This window comes from Pseudonaja textilis, chromosome Z (genome assembly GCF_049901715.1).
Source record: "Pseudonaja textilis isolate UNSWEBS1 chromosome Z, rPseTex1.2, whole genome shotgun sequence".
In the NCBI taxonomy this organism is placed as follows: domain Eukaryota; kingdom Metazoa; phylum Chordata; class Lepidosauria; order Squamata; family Elapidae; genus Pseudonaja; species Pseudonaja textilis.
The window spans coordinates 41,955,543-41,973,602 of NC_142008.1; the positions used below are offsets into that span (position 1 = coordinate 41,955,543).

Here is an 18,060-nt window from a genome sequence, read left to right on the forward strand (position 1 = left end):
TGTAACTTGTGATCTTGTAAAAATGGATCATAGGGTGTCTGATCTGATTTTATGAATTTTTTTACAACGGACATTAAATGAATCACCATGGTCATTAAACAAATCTGTGGCATTAGCAAATGTCATGGTCACTAAGTCAACCCATTATTCATTACAGGGTATTTTAGCCAAAAACTGAAATTAAACACCATTTTTCAGAAAAAAAAACCCATTGTAAATCGTATCATGACAGTAGGAGGCAGCAAATATATGTGAAATAAATGTGGGCCAGTTGTCAAAGGCCCAAAATGAGATCACATAACTGCATGGAGCAGCAGCTGTCGGAACTTCGGAACTGGGTCATAAGTACCGGGGGCTGTCTATCATAATTTCACATAGTTGCTAAGCAACTGGTGGTTAAGTCCAAGATTACTTGTGCAGAATGTAATTGCAATAGCCAGGCCAGAATTTAACTTTATTGCTTCTGAAGAATACCTCAAAAATGACAGGAAGAAAATATGGGTAGCATCTGTGAAAAAATGTTGGATTTTAATTTCAATGACATGAGATTTCAAACCATCCCAGACACTTTCACTTTCAGTAGATTTATATCACAGGCAAAATCTTACAAAGAAAATTTGATTAAACTGAGACTGTTATAAATAGGAATTAAAACATTAATTTCTCTAAAGCATGATGTAATTTTCTTATGCCTGGCCTGCAATTCTAAATTTAATTCTTAGTATCTAATTCAATGGAATATATTTGTAAGAAAATTGCTAGTTCCATCATCAGTTAATGAAAAAATTGCTAAATATACACATGATTATTAACTGTAAAGTCTAATAACAAAACAGTGCTCAATACTTAGTTGGATAAATATATATTGGAAGCAGTATTCTGCAGAAACAATCCATCAAAATATTTTTTTTCACAGGGCTTTTTTTAAAGGCTTTTAACTAACAAGCACAGATGATTTCATGAAAAGTTTGACAAAAGCCAATTAGTTCATTTGGGCCAATCACTTTCTAAACCGAATCCACCACCCAGGGATATGTTATGGGGGGGGGGGAAAGGCAGAAATATTATGTATTCTAGGCAGAATATTAATTAATAATAAACAAAAAATAAAATACGGGCTTCTACTCTTTTTTACCCACTAAAATGTTTTTGCCCATCATTTATTTATTTTATTTTATTTTATTTTATTTAGTGTATGGTATATCATACATGGACTAGCAATACATATTAACATTTCACCTAGATTAGTAAAATACAATAATATATAAATAGTAAAAAGATCTATGGTCAAATATCAATGTCTAGGACTAGGCCATCTAACCACTTAAGGGTCACCATTTATTTTTACACAGCAACTGATTTTGACTCTCAGCTATGTGCCATATAGATTAAGTTTAGGGTTATTGATCAAGTATGTATCACCATGCCATAACAAGGATATACCCATGAATTACGTCCATGCACAAGAAAACCTTTTTCTTTCTTCCCTTTAATGTCTGATTATTGGAAACCACTTGCCTGTTCCATTGGCAAAATTTCAGAGAAGTGATTTGCTACTGCCTCTGTCCTAGGGCTGGCCCAAGCTGGTTTTCTCTAGCCTGATGTCTTTACCAAAAAACTAGTGATGTGCAAAATATGGAACAAGGGACAAATCATAAAATACTGTATCTTATTGAGAACTATGTTACTGTATCATGTATAAACACTACTGAGAAGTCTTAGTTCATGAAATAAAATTGGAAATATAGTGTACATATATAATAAAGAAAAACCTAGCATTTATCATTCCCTCTTATTTTACAGAAGGTACACACAGTCATATGTGTATATTTATATTATTCATGTAGCATTTCTAACCATATCAATGTCTTGCTTTTTTCTAATTAAAAATGTGGTATTTTTATACACACAATCAAAAGAAATACTTTGTAAAAATTATAGTTAAAGTTAGTTTAGACATGTCCAAGGACCTGGATGATCTCAATGGCATTTCTAAATCTTTTTTCATTATATACTATATATCATCTGGTTTTGGATGTTTTTGCATAGGAGACTTTCTATGGATACAGAAACTTCCATCTTTCTTTACTTCATATTGAAAAATATCACTGAATTGCATAAAATGTTTCCAACTCTACAATGTGTAAATTTAGAGTATTGTATTTGAGAAGTGCTACATTTCCAGTCTTATTTTCCTCTTAAAATGGGAATTGTTTTAAATAAAATGGCAGGCAAGTTTTAATTTTTAATTAATTAATTAAATTAATTTTTCTTTTGGAGGAGTGGTTTAAAATTTTGTATCTTCCTTTCCCTTAAAATACATCTCACTGTCCTGTGCTACCTTTATGCTTGCTAAAGTTCAATACAGACATTTTAATTCAATACACAGGATATTCGTTTTTTCTATATTCATCAATGAATCAGTCACCTTCTCTGGCACATAATGAAAGAACCAAGCTGGTTCTAGTGAGGAAATTCAAGTGGAATAAAATAACTGTTTCAGAAATATATGATAGGGTTTTATTCCTCTACTATGTGGACACGCTCAGAATATGACAAGTTTGGGACATATAGTCCTTCACAATAAACTGAATCTTAAACCTCCCTAAAAAATGCCATGACTGATTCAACAGAAACCAAATTTCATATCTAAGACTTAAAAAAAAGCTATTCGGGTTCTTCATATTTAAAGCACATGCCTTGCTTTGTTTCCTTTTTTTAAGGAACAACATATGAGTAAGCTGATGTAATCAAAAGGTCTGGTAAATGTGACTGAAAGGTGCAATTTTATACCCGTTCACTTGAAAGCAAATGCCGATGAACTCCTTGGGGGTTCACATGGTGTGAAGAACAGAATCTGAAATTGAAAGCGCTTTTCGGATCACTTTGGAAGAAAGCGAAGGAGAACAAACTAGACTGAAGAGTGAAGGTTTGAGGGGGAGGGGAGAAAGAGCAACTTCTCCTTTCCCCTAAGAAAAGGGGCGGTAAAACGCGCCCGCCCCCGACCCCATTAAGGAATCTTTTCCTCTGCCTCTCGGAAGCCTCTAGACAGCAAAAAAGGTTCCCTCCAACCTTCCTGGCTCACATGAACCGAAGCAGCGAACAGATCTCCTTCTAGAAGCTGGAGCGCAGGCGACGGGCGAGGGATTGGCGCCTTGTAGGAGCCTTGCAGGCCTCAAAAATCACTTCCTCCTCGCTTTCTACGGCTGTCCCTCGGTGACAGCCGGGAATGGAGGCGAGGCAGGAGGAGGGGGCCACACGAAGCCTGGGGTAACCAAAAGGAGGCTGCAGATGAAGGCAAGTCATTTGATACTGCGGGGATCGGGCGGGTCACGGGGAGGGGGAGCCGCCTGGGGCTGAGCCGACTTTACCTGCTGCTGTTGGTGCAAAGGCACTGAAGAGGGGGCATTCACCTCCCTCCTCCCCGCCTGCGTCCCTCCCTCGCTCAGAGATCCACCGACCCGCCAAAGCAAAGCGGGGCTTGGGAGAGCGAAAGGAAGGTTCCCTTCCGGCCGCCGCCGCCTCCCGGCCGCCACCCCCCCTCGCCTCGTAGCCGACGATGCTTGCTGAGTTCAACCACCGCCCCCTTTTCTCTTGCACGCAGGCGCCCAGCTGCAGAGAAAGGCGGAGGCCGCCCACACACGCACAGCGGCGGCGGCGCGCTCTCCAAGGACTTCGTCGCTCTGCTGACGACTTGCCAGCCTTTGGTCCGGCGGATCTGTGTCTGCCGAGACGAAGTATTCCTCTGTCTCGGCAGACAGCTTGAAGGAAGGAACCGGGGTACTACGCTATTTTGCGCGCCGGATTCTGTATGTACGTATCTATGCGCTGCTGCGTAGCCCTATTTTGCGTTCGTGCTCCATCCCCTGGCGACAAGCATCCCTAAAGAAAGTGTCCTTAGCTACTGTCGCCGACCAGGAACCGAAAATGAAGAAGGCAGTTTGCAGAGCTACTGCAGTGTAAATACATATATTGCGGCTGTCTTGCCAATTCCTGTTCTTTTCCAGCCCAACACCCGCCCGAAACGCCTTACACGGCTTGTAGAAACAGAAGTCAGACAGTTTTTCACATTTATCCTTTCACTGTATCAGGTTCAAATAATAGCGCGCCTTCCCCACCCCCCCACAACCAATTCCACTATAGTGGTCAGATGATCATGCTCGCTGATTTCTCTCAAATCCATTGCTCTTTTGAATCTTGAGCACCACAGATCAAGTGAAGGGTGCTGAACGTTACTATTACATGTGCAACTATTGTTCAAGAATGCTACCCAACCTTGTAAATGGGAGTATGAGCACGCCGCTATTGTTAGTGGAAGTTTCGAAAGAAATTTTCACGCTTCAGTTCAAGCTTTAAGTTTGCCTAATTCCGTTACACAATAAATTACGTGGTACAATCATTCGAATGACCATAACGATACCGAAATATTCCATATACACTACAATATTACTCTCCAGAGGCTTTGTTGTTGGGTGAGAATAACAGAAAGGAGCACTAAAATGTATCTCTGCTAAAACTGATTAAATATAATCTTCCGAACATAATATGTAAACAAATACTAATATTTTTGCCACTTGCAAATGCTCTTTATTTGAAAAAGGTGGACTTTGGAAAACAATACAGTACAATATTATTTTTAGAAAAATTTGAAAACAGTTTTCAAATTCTGCATTATATAAAGCATTTTCTTCAAAAAATAACGGTTTTCTGTTGTCTTTAGATTTGCAACTAATCTTCAATCTGTAAATAGTTGTATTAGAATAAATGCTTTTCTCCTTTCTGATCAACTTATCACCTTTTTATTTGTACTTTTCTGACAAAAATGAACTCACTTTAGAATCAAGTCTGCTGACGAAGGTGTTTTATAGTAGCACATTCAAACAGCTTATTCTAATATAAGCAAAGTTTTTAGCCTTATTTCTGGTAACAACAATTTAGAGTCGTAACTAACAGCTGAATATGCACAAGATTTCCTCATTATCAGGAAATTTTAATTTTAGTCTGCGCTATCTGCTTCCGGAAAGAAAGCATAAGCCATTTTTGTATTTGCATAGTGTGTAACAGCATTTAAAAGCATACTTATGTAATTTGTCGTAGTTTGTCTAATACTTGGATAATTATATATTAGATAGCTCAAATATTCTTGGACAACTGTAATAAATAACTTACATTATTTAATTCAGAGTAGCTTTTAATCTTTTAAAAAATAACAAAAGCAGAGAATGTATAGCCAATATTGGACTATAATTTGCATATCACCTCATCTTGTTGGTTAGAATGATGGAGTTTAAGGTTCAGTAACTGTTGAAATCCCATACATTGGCCATCCTTGAGTTACATAGAACATTGGCATGTATGTGTGTGAACAGGTAGTCCTTACTTGCAAAGAAGCTGGGTCTTCAATTTCTATCACTAAGTGATATGCTTATAAAGTAAGATGTCAAATCACCATGGATTTACAATCTCAGCACTCCCTATTGCAGTCATTAATAGAAATCACAAATTTTTAAGCAACCTGTTTTTCCCGAAAATGTCCCAACCAGAAAATAAGCCCCGAGAAGCTCATCACGCATGTGCGGCAGAGTTGGAGGATAACATTAGATGGTGCGGGCCAAACATGTAGTGGCAATGGCATTCCACCATCTGCCTCACCTGATCCATTTGGTGGTAGCACTGCACAATCTCATCAATAAGATACCCAACAGAGATGCCAAGAAGGAGGGGAGGAGAAGGAAGAGTGCAAGAAGGAGAGGAAAGTTGGCAAGGAAAAGCAAAAGGAAAAAAAGTGAGGCCAAGAAAGAAAAGAAGTAGTAGTATTAGAAAGCAGGTTTCCTATTTGTAAATTAAAAGCATTAAATTGTACCAGACTGCTCTGTTGGTGTCTTGGGAGGGACTGAGAGCCAGATGATTTCAGGGCTGCTGAAATGTGCTTGTAGCAGCTGCTGGACACGGAATGGGCATCTCCATGCCTCTGCCTCCACCTGTTGCTAGTGCTGCCACCACAAGGCAAGGCAGGTGATGGGGTAGAGGTGGTGCTATGCTGCAGCCTCTCACTTGGCCCCAATGTTGTCCAACGTCATTACATACTTTAGCTCCACCGTACACGCAGGACAAGCCTCCCTGGCCGCTTGACTACTCCATCCCAACATCTATCTTTGCTTGCCTTGTGACATGTATGGGCAGGATCATGTGCTTCCCCCACACCCCTGCCTCCACCTGTTGCTTAGAGGGCTAGGGCAGTGATCGCAGCACTTGGACGCAATGAACTGCAGCTGCTGCCAGACACTTTTGGTCCCTATGCCCTTAACGGCTCTTGTGCATGCACTGTGGGGAGGGATTACCCTGATACCATGTTTTCCTGAAAATAAGCTCTAATGTGTCTTTGAAGCAAAAAAATAAAATAAGACCAGTTCTTATTTTGGGGGAAACACAGTAGTACCCACCCCAGTCAAAGCCATTCTGGACTCACAGTAGCTGCCAAAATTGTGGAAACCTTGTGGAAAAGTGTATTTCCATCACTACCAAACAGGGAGATCTTGATCTTATCACTCCAAATAAAACTGTCCCATTGCTCCTCTGTCCAGGCAACATGGGTTTTAGCCCAGTTTAGTCTTTTTAACTTTTGTTTGAGAGATAAAAGTTGCTTTTTTCATGGAATTCTAGATTTTAGGCTAAATTTCTGCAGTCTACGCCAAATAGTCCTTGTACTCAACTTCACATTCCATTGCGCTATTTTATCTTGTATACATCCAAATGATTTTCTTCTGTCACATAGGCATAGTCTCTTAATTCTTCTATCATCATTTGCTGTTGTACAACTTTTCCTGCCTTTACCAGTGTGGTTTTGTAGTGACTGAGTCTCCTTATACCTCTTCAAAAATTTAAAAATGCCACCTTTGGTTAAGTTTCCAGCAATTTTTCTTCTAATTTCTTTATAACTGTAGCCTTGTTCACTTAATAATACTATTTAAATTGTTTTCTGGGTGACCAGTCAACTCTTTGCATCATTACTTTAATTTTATTACATTTTACAAGCTTACTAAATGAAAGAACACAAAAAAGCCCAACCAACTTGATAGTGATCATATAATACATTGACAAATATCCTCTTCTCAGCTTCAATACATGACATCAATAACTGAATCCTGCTGTGATCTAGTTAGCTCATTGTCAAAACAAGATGACACCTGATTGGCTCTCTAAATACTCGTGCTCATTGGCTACAATCAGATGAAGAAAAGCTACCTGATATCAACCTAAGCAAGTTGTGCTTCCTTTTTCTGGCTATTTGGCTATAAATTTTCATAGAATATAGATTATAAACAATACATTACATTCTTGATTAAATTATCTTTCCATTGACATAATTTATGGTATTACTAAAAAAAGTGGTGTTATTAGCCATCAAACCTCAAAAATACACTTTTCTCAAAAGATTTCCACAATTTTGGCCACTATTGTAGTCCCACCCAGCACCAAACTGCATCAACATACGATACTGCCTCCAATCCCTCTTATATCTTCAAGCACATATCTGCCCTTTGACAGTTGCACATTCTGCCTTGTGGAGTGGCAAACAGCCATAGAACCATATAGCTCCTCTGCTGTTTGTCACTGCAGGGGAAACCTCAGCAGACCAAATACCAAAAAGCATTTGTTTGCCCAGCTGCCTTCTCTTGTAGTTCCCTGCACCTATCTCTTGCCTTTTGTGCCCAGCCAAAGAAGAAGCAGATTACTACTTTTGCAGTCTCCTTTTTGATCCCAGCTTTTCTAGCAAACCTTTCCTACATGTAGCTCCCTGAGCCTTTGGAAAAACTGCACTCTTTCCAAGTGCTTTCCAAAGATAGCACAACCTTTGGAAAGCTAAGTTGCCTTAGGAAAGCTGTTGTGCTTTCGGAAAGCAATTGAAAAGACAATGTAGGTTTCCAAAGACTACACAGCTTTCCAAAGGCTCAGGGAACCTCTTCTAGGACACATGTATCAGAGAAGATAGTTCTAAAAGGATGACAGCAAAGGCAGTGACAGACTTTCATTTGGTGTGATAGCTACCTGCAAAGGGTGAAAGTTTGATCTGCTGCCTATTCCCAGGATTGGTAAGCAGCCCAAGAGCCATGCAGTTCTGGGATGCTGGCTGCCCCATACGGCAGGGATGGCCAAAAGGACATAGATGGATAAAGATAGGTGGGAGGAATAAGTGAAAGCCAGCTGTGTAACTCTGGGTCAGTCACTTTCTCTCAACCCATCCCACCTCACAGGGTTGTTGCTTTGGGAAAATAGGAGGAGCAAACTGTTGGACATGTCATCACCTTGAGTTCTGTTGTTCTATTACAAAATCATATCTGATTCTTCACAACCCCATGGACTCCAGGCTAACCTCTCCACCATTGTCTCCTGGAATTGTCCAAATCCATGTTGATTGCATTGATGACACTATCTAACCATTTCATCCTCTATCATCCCCCTTCTTGTTTTGCCTTCAATCTTTCTCAACATAGAGTCTTTTCCCAATATACTAAAGGTTAGACTTAGTTGGTTAAAATTAAAGGGCATGCTCACCAAACTGGTTATCACACCATTTGAATCCCACCCCTGATGCAGAGACCATACCAAAAAAGGCTCTTCTTCTGGACCCTACCGGCCAAAATTCTTCAGTTGATGGGATAAAGATTAGATTCTTTATGCTGGAACAGGTAGGGCAGGTTAGTACCATTGGGACAAGGTGTTTCCTTAGATATCCTGGCATCTTAAAGTTGTCATGGTTGAGAAATGCCATATATGAATCTGGAATATTTTCTCATAATAAATTCAGATACCATGGCATAATTCTGTACAGGTGCTTATTATTAAACTATATCAGTTAAAACAGATGGTTTGTAAAACCAAGACTTGTTTCAGCTGTTAAACAGCCAGTTTTTTTAAAATGTCTTTATTGTACTTAAAATTAACATACATTGTAATATTTCCTTTTTTATTTATTAAATTTTTAGTATATCAATATATAAATTAAACATATTTATCTTTTATTTAAATTTTTCTTGTTTACAGTATTTGTAAGTTGATTATTCAGGTTAGGTAGTAATAAAAATGAAAGCAATTGTATTCCTTCCTAGTGTTTTTTTTCCGTTAGGTCAAATTACAAGAGAACAGTTGGTCTGAAATCACCTATAATATTTTGACACTAGATAAATCAGGCTTGTCCAACCCGCGGGCTGCATGCGGCCCAGGTCGCCTCGTAATGCGGCCCAGTGCCCACCCCAACCTTTGTGCCAGAGCCAGCGAGGATGAGGAGGAGAGGCAGGCACGAGGCGGGGCGAGGCGAGCGCCAGGCCAAGCAGCAACAGAAAAGGCAGGCGCCGTTAGAGCGCCACCTCCTGCTGTTGCTGCCGCCGCTTCTGCCCCCACCGCCGCCCCCGCCGCTTCTGCCCCCGCCACCGCTGCTGCTTCTGCCCCCGCCACCGCCGCCGCTTCTGCCCCCGCCGCCGCCGCTGCTTCTGCCCCCGCCGCCGCTGCTGCTTTTACCTTCCAGTCCCTGCCTCATCCAGCCGGGCCATTTGCAGGAGGAGAGGTAGGCGCGAGGCGAGCAAGCTCTTCCCCCCCAAAATTTGGCGGAAAATAAACCGTGATAAAAAAACCGTGATAAAAAAAAAACCGTGATAAAAAATAAATAATTTTTAATAAATAATTAATAATAAATAATAAAAACATCTCACTAACTTCATTTCCAAATAAATTTAATATGTTAACTATGTTTTCTATGGTTTTTTTGGATGATCAGGTATCGTTACTGTTATTTTATTTTATGTGTGGCCCAAACCAAATTTTCATCTTCTAATGTGGCCCAGGGAAGGCGAAATGTTGGACACCCCTGGGATAAATAATTGGACATAGTGTGTTCTGAACTTCTAAACCAAGTAAATATTTTCAATTAAGCCTGATCAATGTCTTGTCCTTCTTCAGATAGCTGCTTGTTCAAAAGAACCATGCAACATTCAAGTCTTCAACCCTACTACATACATTGATTTCTAGATATGAGTCATATGAAGTTTTCCTTCTGTAGACATTCATAGGTATCTCTTAAGCGCTTGCAGTGCCACCTGAGGGATATGGAGGTTATTGTGAATTGATTGGGTTCATAATTCCTGAATATGTCAAAATGCTTCCTTAATGTTACACTGCTATGCCCTGTTGACTTTCATATGTATCATTCAATCTCCGAGGGCTTCAGTCATTATTCATATATTTTCCTGATAAATTAGAATTTCTGCAAACAGATCATTTGAAGATTCAACTTACTACATGTGTAAGTATATTCTGACAAACGCACATAAAAATAATGAAATATTTGTAGAATATTTCATAAATGAAAGGAAGGGACTGAAGGGGACTTCAACGAAGTGCTCCAGTCTCTGAGTAAAAGATTAAAGATCCCAGTTTCCCAGGTTCTCATTTTCCTTTTGTACTTACTCTTTCTGCTCTTTCTCCCTGTGTATCCTAGTCCTTTTTCTTCATTTTTCCCATGCTTGTGCCTTCCATATTTGTTTTTCCTGTTCCTATATATCTTCAATTTTTACATTTCTGTTATGCTCATAAAAGTAAGGACCCTCCTCAGATAAAGTTAGAATTGCATCTAAAACTTTCTGTTGTGCCAAACTCCTTTTGTCTTGTACCTTGTGCTTTGTATTACTAGATTGTTTCTGGTATGGTTTTATTATTTTGTTGATCTGCTTAGTGATACAGGTGTAGAATTCTTCTGTAGCTAGATCTGTCCTTTTCATAATAATCTACAACTAACATAAAATACATTGCTGTCTTTTGCTTTTCCTTCCTCCTGCTCCTCTTCTTATTCCATAGTTTTAGAAGTCACAGTAGAGATGAAATTTTACATAATTGAAAGGAACCTTGTATCCTGATTTTAAAGAATGGATCTATTACTTGCAATTAATTTTTGAAAAGTCTTTGTGTTCCAAAAATGAGAAGATCACATAATTACAGGATCTAAATAAAATCTGCTTAATTAATTACAATCAAGATCAGGAAGTTAAAAGCACCGGATTGGTAAAATAAAATTCAAACAGTGTTATCAGTCATATATGACATAAACAATTAAGACTTTTTAAAAAGAGAAAAAAGGACTAGATAAGATAAAACATAATACAAAATTGAAATAGTAACAAAATAAACAAAAGGATAGGGTAGGGTTGAATGGGATGGAATGGAATAGAATAGAATAGCAGAGCTGCGCTGCGCTGCTCTGGTGCAGGAACTTTTGAGGTCAGGAAAGCAACTGAAAAACAAGCATTCTATTTTTTGTGGAATCCCTGCAAAGGGCTGTTTTAATTAAGGCTATATATTTTTATATCATCCAATCACTTTCTTCTTAAATTAGAACTTGTTAATGAAGAAGTGAGATGGAGGCACAATTTTTAAACATGCTATTCTACTTGTAATATAATTAGGTAATGTTCTGCAGTAGCAAAACTGAAAAATATGTGTTTTGGTTTTTATATCATAAATAATACCATTTTAGAAATAATTCTGAATAAATCTAGCTTCAAACATAAAATAGGTATAATAGCTGTAAAATAGTATTGGACTTTACATATGTATAAAAATAATTATTTCTGAAATTAGAGCTCGCTCTGGATAAGTACCTATCCAAGCCACTAGGAGTTAACATTCTGTGTGATTCTAAAGGTTACAAATGAAAGAACTTTTAGTAAAAAAAAGTTCTACAGAACAATTTCCTATGAGTATGCAGACAAATCTGAAAATAAACTGCATGACTTTTTTTGCACTTTTAATAGGTCAATAGTTCCATCTGCGAGAATATTTAGAGCTTTTCTTTAGCATCAGGAGCCCAAGGTCATTGTACAAGAATGTTCCTTCTCTAATATAAGAAAAAGAAACATTTAATGAATTATCAAAATGGTGTAGAGGCACTTAAAATATTTTATATGTTTGAAACGGAATGGGGTCACAAATGCATAGATACATATACATACAGTACAAGTAATCCTCAATTTGCAGCCACTCATTTAGTAACAGTTCAAAGTTACAAGGGGACTGAAGAAACTGACTTATGCATTTTCTACACTTAGACTGTTGCAGCATCTCATGGTCACGTGATCAAAATTTGGACACCTGGCAACTGGTTCATATTACATGTCCTGGAATCAGTTACATGTTCTGGGATTATCTGATCACCTTTTGTGACTTTGACAAGTAAAGTCAATGGGAAATACAGATTCAGTTAATGTTACTAACTTAACAACAGCAGTGAGTCACTTAACAACAAGTGGCAAGAAAGCTTATAAAATGTGGCAAAATTCATTTAACCAGTATCTTGCTTAGCAACAGAAATTTTGAGTTCAGTTGTGGTCTTAAGTCGAGAAAGAATTTATTTCAATATTCAGCTTCAGGCACTAAAATAATCTTTAAAAATTTTGATAGTGATTTTATTAAATATAATAGTAAAAAGTAATACAAATTGAAAAAAGAATAAATAAAGAGCAGAACATGAAGAAAATAAAAAAGCAAAAGGGGAAATAAAAATAAGGATATAGTAAAGAAAAAAAGAAATATATAAAGACATTTTTATATTTGCAATGAAGATGGAAAGCCACTTCTTATGAACTTTAAAGTACAATAAATGACCTTTCTTCTCATATCTATCAACAAATCCATAAAGTATTATCATTCTGGAATTGGATTTCAGGTTGAGATTCATCAGAAATAACAACACACACACACACACACACACACACACAGAGTGATCCATTCAGATAATTTGTGGAACTTGATTTCTTTTAAAAAAAATTTATTTGTGCCTTCTCATGACATTCTTCAAACTAACAATCTTTTTTTGTAAATCCAATATAGAAAATAAGTTTGTTGGAGGTTAGAGGATTTTTTAAATAATGAAATATGATGAAATAATGATCTCCCTGGGAATCAATGGATATCTTCTCCTAGAATTCCAGTTGTGAAACCTGATGTAGAAAAATATTACTTTGATTGCCCTACTAAAGAAAGCTGAAGCAAGGAAGTTCTACTTCTCTGAAGTAGAGAAGTAGTCCTTTGAAACAGTATCCCTATGGAGATCAGGATGGCATAATGCTTCAATGCAATCAGAAAGATATTGAAGCTGGAATTGTTCCAAAAAGCATTTTAACTTGTTGGCACAATTTTTGTTCTACTTTATTTTGTTTCTTTATTTCTTTTTTCTTTTTCTTTTATTGTCACAAAGCTTTTTTAAAAAAATCCTTACTGTGAATGTATTTTACATTTTGGTTTCTATTATATATGTTGCCAAAAGTCAACTTGATTGTGATGGGATGCAAATGTAAATTATAATAAGTAATACAGTTTCATGTATATGTTTATTCACTGTTCTAACAAATAATTTGTCCTCGTTAGTTGTGTTATCTGAAAAGTTTAATGACAAAAAGAGTAACCGTTCTATCTCCTTTTCTGAGACTGAGACCAAGCCCTAAAGTAGCCCGATTAAAATGTGGCTTCTTCAAAACTCACTATGTCGTCATTTTCATGTATGCCCCATTGACAGTCTGTGGCAAAAAGTTGGGGGGCAAAGCTCGAAGAAAGGATGAGAAAAGTTATCTATTCTATAAGAATAGCACCAGGAAATGGCAATGCTCATTACAGGAACTGCCATGACTCAGGAAATATTCATTCCTTTGCTGAACACCTCTGAAGGTGAGCCTGTTAATTGGGAAACAGTACAATACCTGGATTTGCTCAGTTGAACAGTCAAAGCTTCTGTATAATAACAGGCACAGCTGTGAAATAAGCATGTTAGATTTGATTCCCTTATTACTCAAAAGGTTTGTCAAAAACTTAGAACTGTAAGAACAGAATTATAAGTGCGAAATTATGCTCAAATGGTGCAAAAAAATAATATCAAAGAACCTATCATTTTTATTGTAGTAAAGATGGTACTTATCAGATATTGGAAGGCTGGGAAACTTCTTGTCTTAATTGTCAGCTGCTTCAAAAGTAGGACTTATAATGGATCATCAGGATGCTGGCTGTTTTAGTTCAGCAAATGTTTAAAAAGCTTACAGATTTATGTTATCCTTCCCTGAATGGTTTCATATACAGATCTAAGCATTATTTAGATTATTTAAAACATAGTTTCAGTGGTTAAAATATTTACATTGGCTTATGTTTCAGGGATATTTCCTTACCTAATAAGAGAAACAAAGTTATCATGGATGAGAGCAAAAAAACAGTGAGAGTAGGAATGATTTCTGACTTCCTACCAGTTCTCCCATTAAGTTTCCTTGTGAGACACTATCAGGGAGTATTAGAAACACTTACTTACTTAGCTTACTTATTTAGCTTACTTCTTACTTACAATGTAGGAGATGATACTTCCTTCTCATTTACATTTAAGAAAAATGTAATATATCCGCAAACCAGTTATGATACATTCTCCAAATATCAGATACCCTACCCACACATTCAAATTGCCATTGTTCAGAATAGTTTGGAACTACTATACTGAAGAGGTTGGAACTAGTCTATCAACTATATAAAAGCAACAGAATGAGATATGGAAACAGATAATTCCCTAATTTTCTGAAGTAATCACAACTTCCCCAAATTTCATTCCCTTGGGAGTAATGGGTCTTGGCATTATGTGGGTCATCTTACTTACAAACTTGTTGAAAAAGTTTGGCCCAGAATGCACCGTTTTGCCCAGTTAAACATGACAGACAGAAAGTGCATGCGAACACACACACACACACACACACACAGATTTTTACTCCTTGCTTTCATTACTAAGGAGTGAATGTTTCAGTCTGCAACTGGTTGCTACATTTCCCCAAGGATGTAATCAGTGAGTAATACTAATTAGAAATTATCTATAAAAATAAAACAAGACTGACCTTATGTAGCCCGAATTCTGACTTTTCAGACAGGGTAATGATTCTCAGATCATACTGCACTGTACTGACTTTATCAGAGTTTAACTAGCAAATATATCTCTGAACAGACTTTACATGATTCCAAAGACAGCCTGGATTTATCACACTGTTCATCACCTATTGTCTTTTATGTGCCTTAAATGGTTGATTTCAGCACAAGTTGAATCGTATGTGCTCTTAGTGATGACTCTCCTGTTACAAAGATTTACAGGGTCATTGCAGTGTTAAGTACAAATTGTGCTACTGCTCAACTTTACAATGTGACATGTTTAAAACTTATTTATATGTTAAATTAACTTCATTCAACTAGGTTGGACAGTTTTCACAGTTCTTCAATCCTCACAGAAGTTTATAATACTTAATCTTAAACTGACCAGAGAGTGATTTAACCATGAAAACATAGCTACAGGGGATTTTTCTACCTTTAAGTCTTTTCAGTTCTAAATTTAATGTGTGTCTTACTGTATACATGGGACAATATATCAATTTGGACCGGTTCCCAACTTCCAGAGCCACTCTAGATGGGCATGGATATTATAGTGTCTGATGTCAAGTTGGTATTGTTATACAGAATTCAGTCCAGCTAGCTCAGGAAGAAAAACCATTGCCTAGCAGTAATGATAGTATTATAATAATATCTTTTGGAATCCAATAAATCACACCATAGCAGCATAAACTTAATATTATCAACTTCAGAGGGAGATTCTGATTAATTATTACAGACCATAGCCACTTCAGTAGCTTTCCAGACATAACCTTCTGCATCACAGAGGAACCAAGAACTTCTGTGGGAGAAACCCATGGGAGATTTATTTCCCATTCCTGGCCCCTGCTACAACCTCACATAATACAGATTAAATATTTTGCCGACAGCAGACTCATGATTGCAAAACAGAGACTAAACTGTAGGACCTGCCTTCATGTTCTTGAGAAAGAAGGAAGGGAAAAAATTATATATGTGTATGCGTATGTATGTATGTATGTATGTATGTATGTATTATGTATATGTGGATCTTCAGGCTTGTGTCTTCAGCTTTGTGCTTCTCGTAGTAATGTGAGCTTGCAGCTGCTTCTTCCTTTTAACTGCTAGTGGGGTTGTGACTTGATTGGGTGGGGGCTTGGCTGTCTTCTGATTGGGTGGGGGTGTATTCCCATTGGTTGGGGGTTGGCTGTGTTCTGATTGGTTGTGGGGTAGGCTGTGTTCTAATTGGCTGGAGGTGTGTTCTGTTCAGGTGGGGGCTTGGTTGTGCTCAGGTTAGTCTTAGTTGCTGGGGGATTTGAGCTGGTGAGCTGTGATCCTGTTGTTTGGCTTCGCATTCGTGGTCATGCCACATCTTCATGGTGGGCGTCTGTTCGCTTCATGTATGGGTCGGAGGGCCTTGAAGTGGGTAGTGATGTAGCTGCGGTACGGCTTCTGGTCCATCGTTGTGTCTCATCATCTGTGTGAGTGTGAGTCTGCTTTCTATGTGGAAGTGTGGTGGTAGCTTCTTGTGTGGCCCTCGTAGGTGTGGGTCTGGTGTCATTCTTCATGTTAGGTACTCGTTTATTAATGAGGGCGGGTTTTCAAATGGCTGGTAGGCGGGAGGTATCATCTCGTTTATTCATGCTGTGTGGGCGTTTTTCTGTCTCTATGGCTTCTCTGATAATTCTGTTGTTGAAGTGTTCGGTTTTGGCGATAGTTCTGGTATTTTTAAAGTCAGTCTCATGTCCTGTAGCTTTGAGGCGTTGGACCAGGGAAGAGGTTGGTTCTTCTTTTTTGATTGAGTTGTTGTGTTCTTCAATACGTGCACTTATTCTTTTGTTGGTTTGTCTGATGTATGTTGTGGGGCAGGCAGTGCATAGGATTTTGTATACTCCTTGGTTTTCTAACTTGATTTTGTCTTTAGGGTTTCTTAGGATGGTGGATATTTTTCTGTTTGTGCAAAATACTGTCTTAATGTTGTGTTTTTGGAGGATCTTGCTGATTTTGTCTGTAGTGCCTTTTATATATGGGAGGAGGGCTTTGCCGTTCTCTTGTCCTCTGTCTTGGATTTGGGTTGGGGTTTCTTTTTGGATTAGGTGGGTAATCTTTCTTTGGAATCCATTGGCTGTTAGTACGTTAGTGAGAGTGTGTAGTTCGGTTTTTAGGTGTTGTTCATCGGCTAAGCATTTTGTTCTGGAGATGAGTGCCTCAGCTATGAAATTGATCTGTGCTGGGTGGTGGTGTTAGAATACATGAAGATAGCAGTTTGTATGTATTTTCTTCTGGTAGATGGTGTGTCCTATCCTTGTTTGGAGAGGGTTTTTTTGCCAGTTTCCAGTAAAAAACACTTCTTTGGAATAATGGATTGTATACATGGTCATAAAATTGAGTCCTGACATGTTGTGCTATGATTTATAATTGCAACCACTTTTGACTGCAATTCCAAACTCCATTGTGATGTAAAGCTTTTCAACATCACAGACAATACTGATACCCTTCAAAAAGACCTCAACTGTGTATCAGAATGGTCAAACAAATGGCAAATTAAAATCTCAACAAATAAATGCTCCGCCTTACATATTGGCAAAAAAAAAAAATCAGAAAATAAAGTACAAGCTGAATAGTCAAGACCTTGTTGATGATTCAAACTCTGTCAAGGACCTTGGAGTACTCATCTCTAATTATCTAAATGCTAGAGCCCATTGTAACTACATAGCCAAAAAGGCATTAAACTAATCCTATGTAGCTTTTTCTCTAGTAATATCACACTACTAACTAGAGCATATAAAACACTTGCTAGACCAATACTCAAATACAGCTCATCAATCTGGAACCCACATTATGTATCTGATATTAACACAGTTGAGAAAGTCCAGAAATGTTTCACAAGAAGAGTTCTTCACTCTGTACTTGTTGCAGAAAACCTGATGCCACTAGACTTGAAATTCTAGACCTAGAAAACCTTGAACTATGCCGCCTTCAGTCCGATCTAAGTATATTATATAAAATTATACATTGCAATGTCCTACCTGTCAATGAATACTTCAGCTTCAATACAAGATCACACAATAGATACAAACTCAAGGTTAGCCGCACCAAACTTGATTGCAGGAAATACGACTTCAGCAACAGAGTGGTCAATGTCTGGAA

The 18,060-nt window shown here is 37.9% G+C and overlaps 1 protein-coding gene and 1 long non-coding RNA gene across 7 annotated transcripts in view; one reads left to right on the forward strand and one right to left on the reverse strand.

Annotated features, from left to right (window-relative positions):
• Positions 1-3,542, reverse strand: part of TBC1D5 (TBC1 domain family member 5) — a 438,974-nt gene extending 435,432 nt beyond the window's left edge. For all 6 annotated transcript variants that reach the window (XM_087917673.1, XM_026708141.2, XM_087917675.1 and 3 more), the window contains exon 1: positions 3,372-3,542. The gene's annotated coding sequence lies outside the window, so the exon portion shown is untranslated. The remainder of the gene's footprint in view (positions 1-3,371) is intronic.
• LOC148123985 (uncharacterized) overlaps positions 2,901-18,060 on the forward strand; it is a 51,204-nt gene continuing 36,044 nt past the window's right edge. The window contains exon 1 of the long non-coding RNA XR_015740324.1: positions 2,901-3,297. This is a non-coding gene — a long non-coding RNA (uncharacterized LOC148123985). The remainder of the gene's footprint in view (positions 3,298-18,060) is intronic.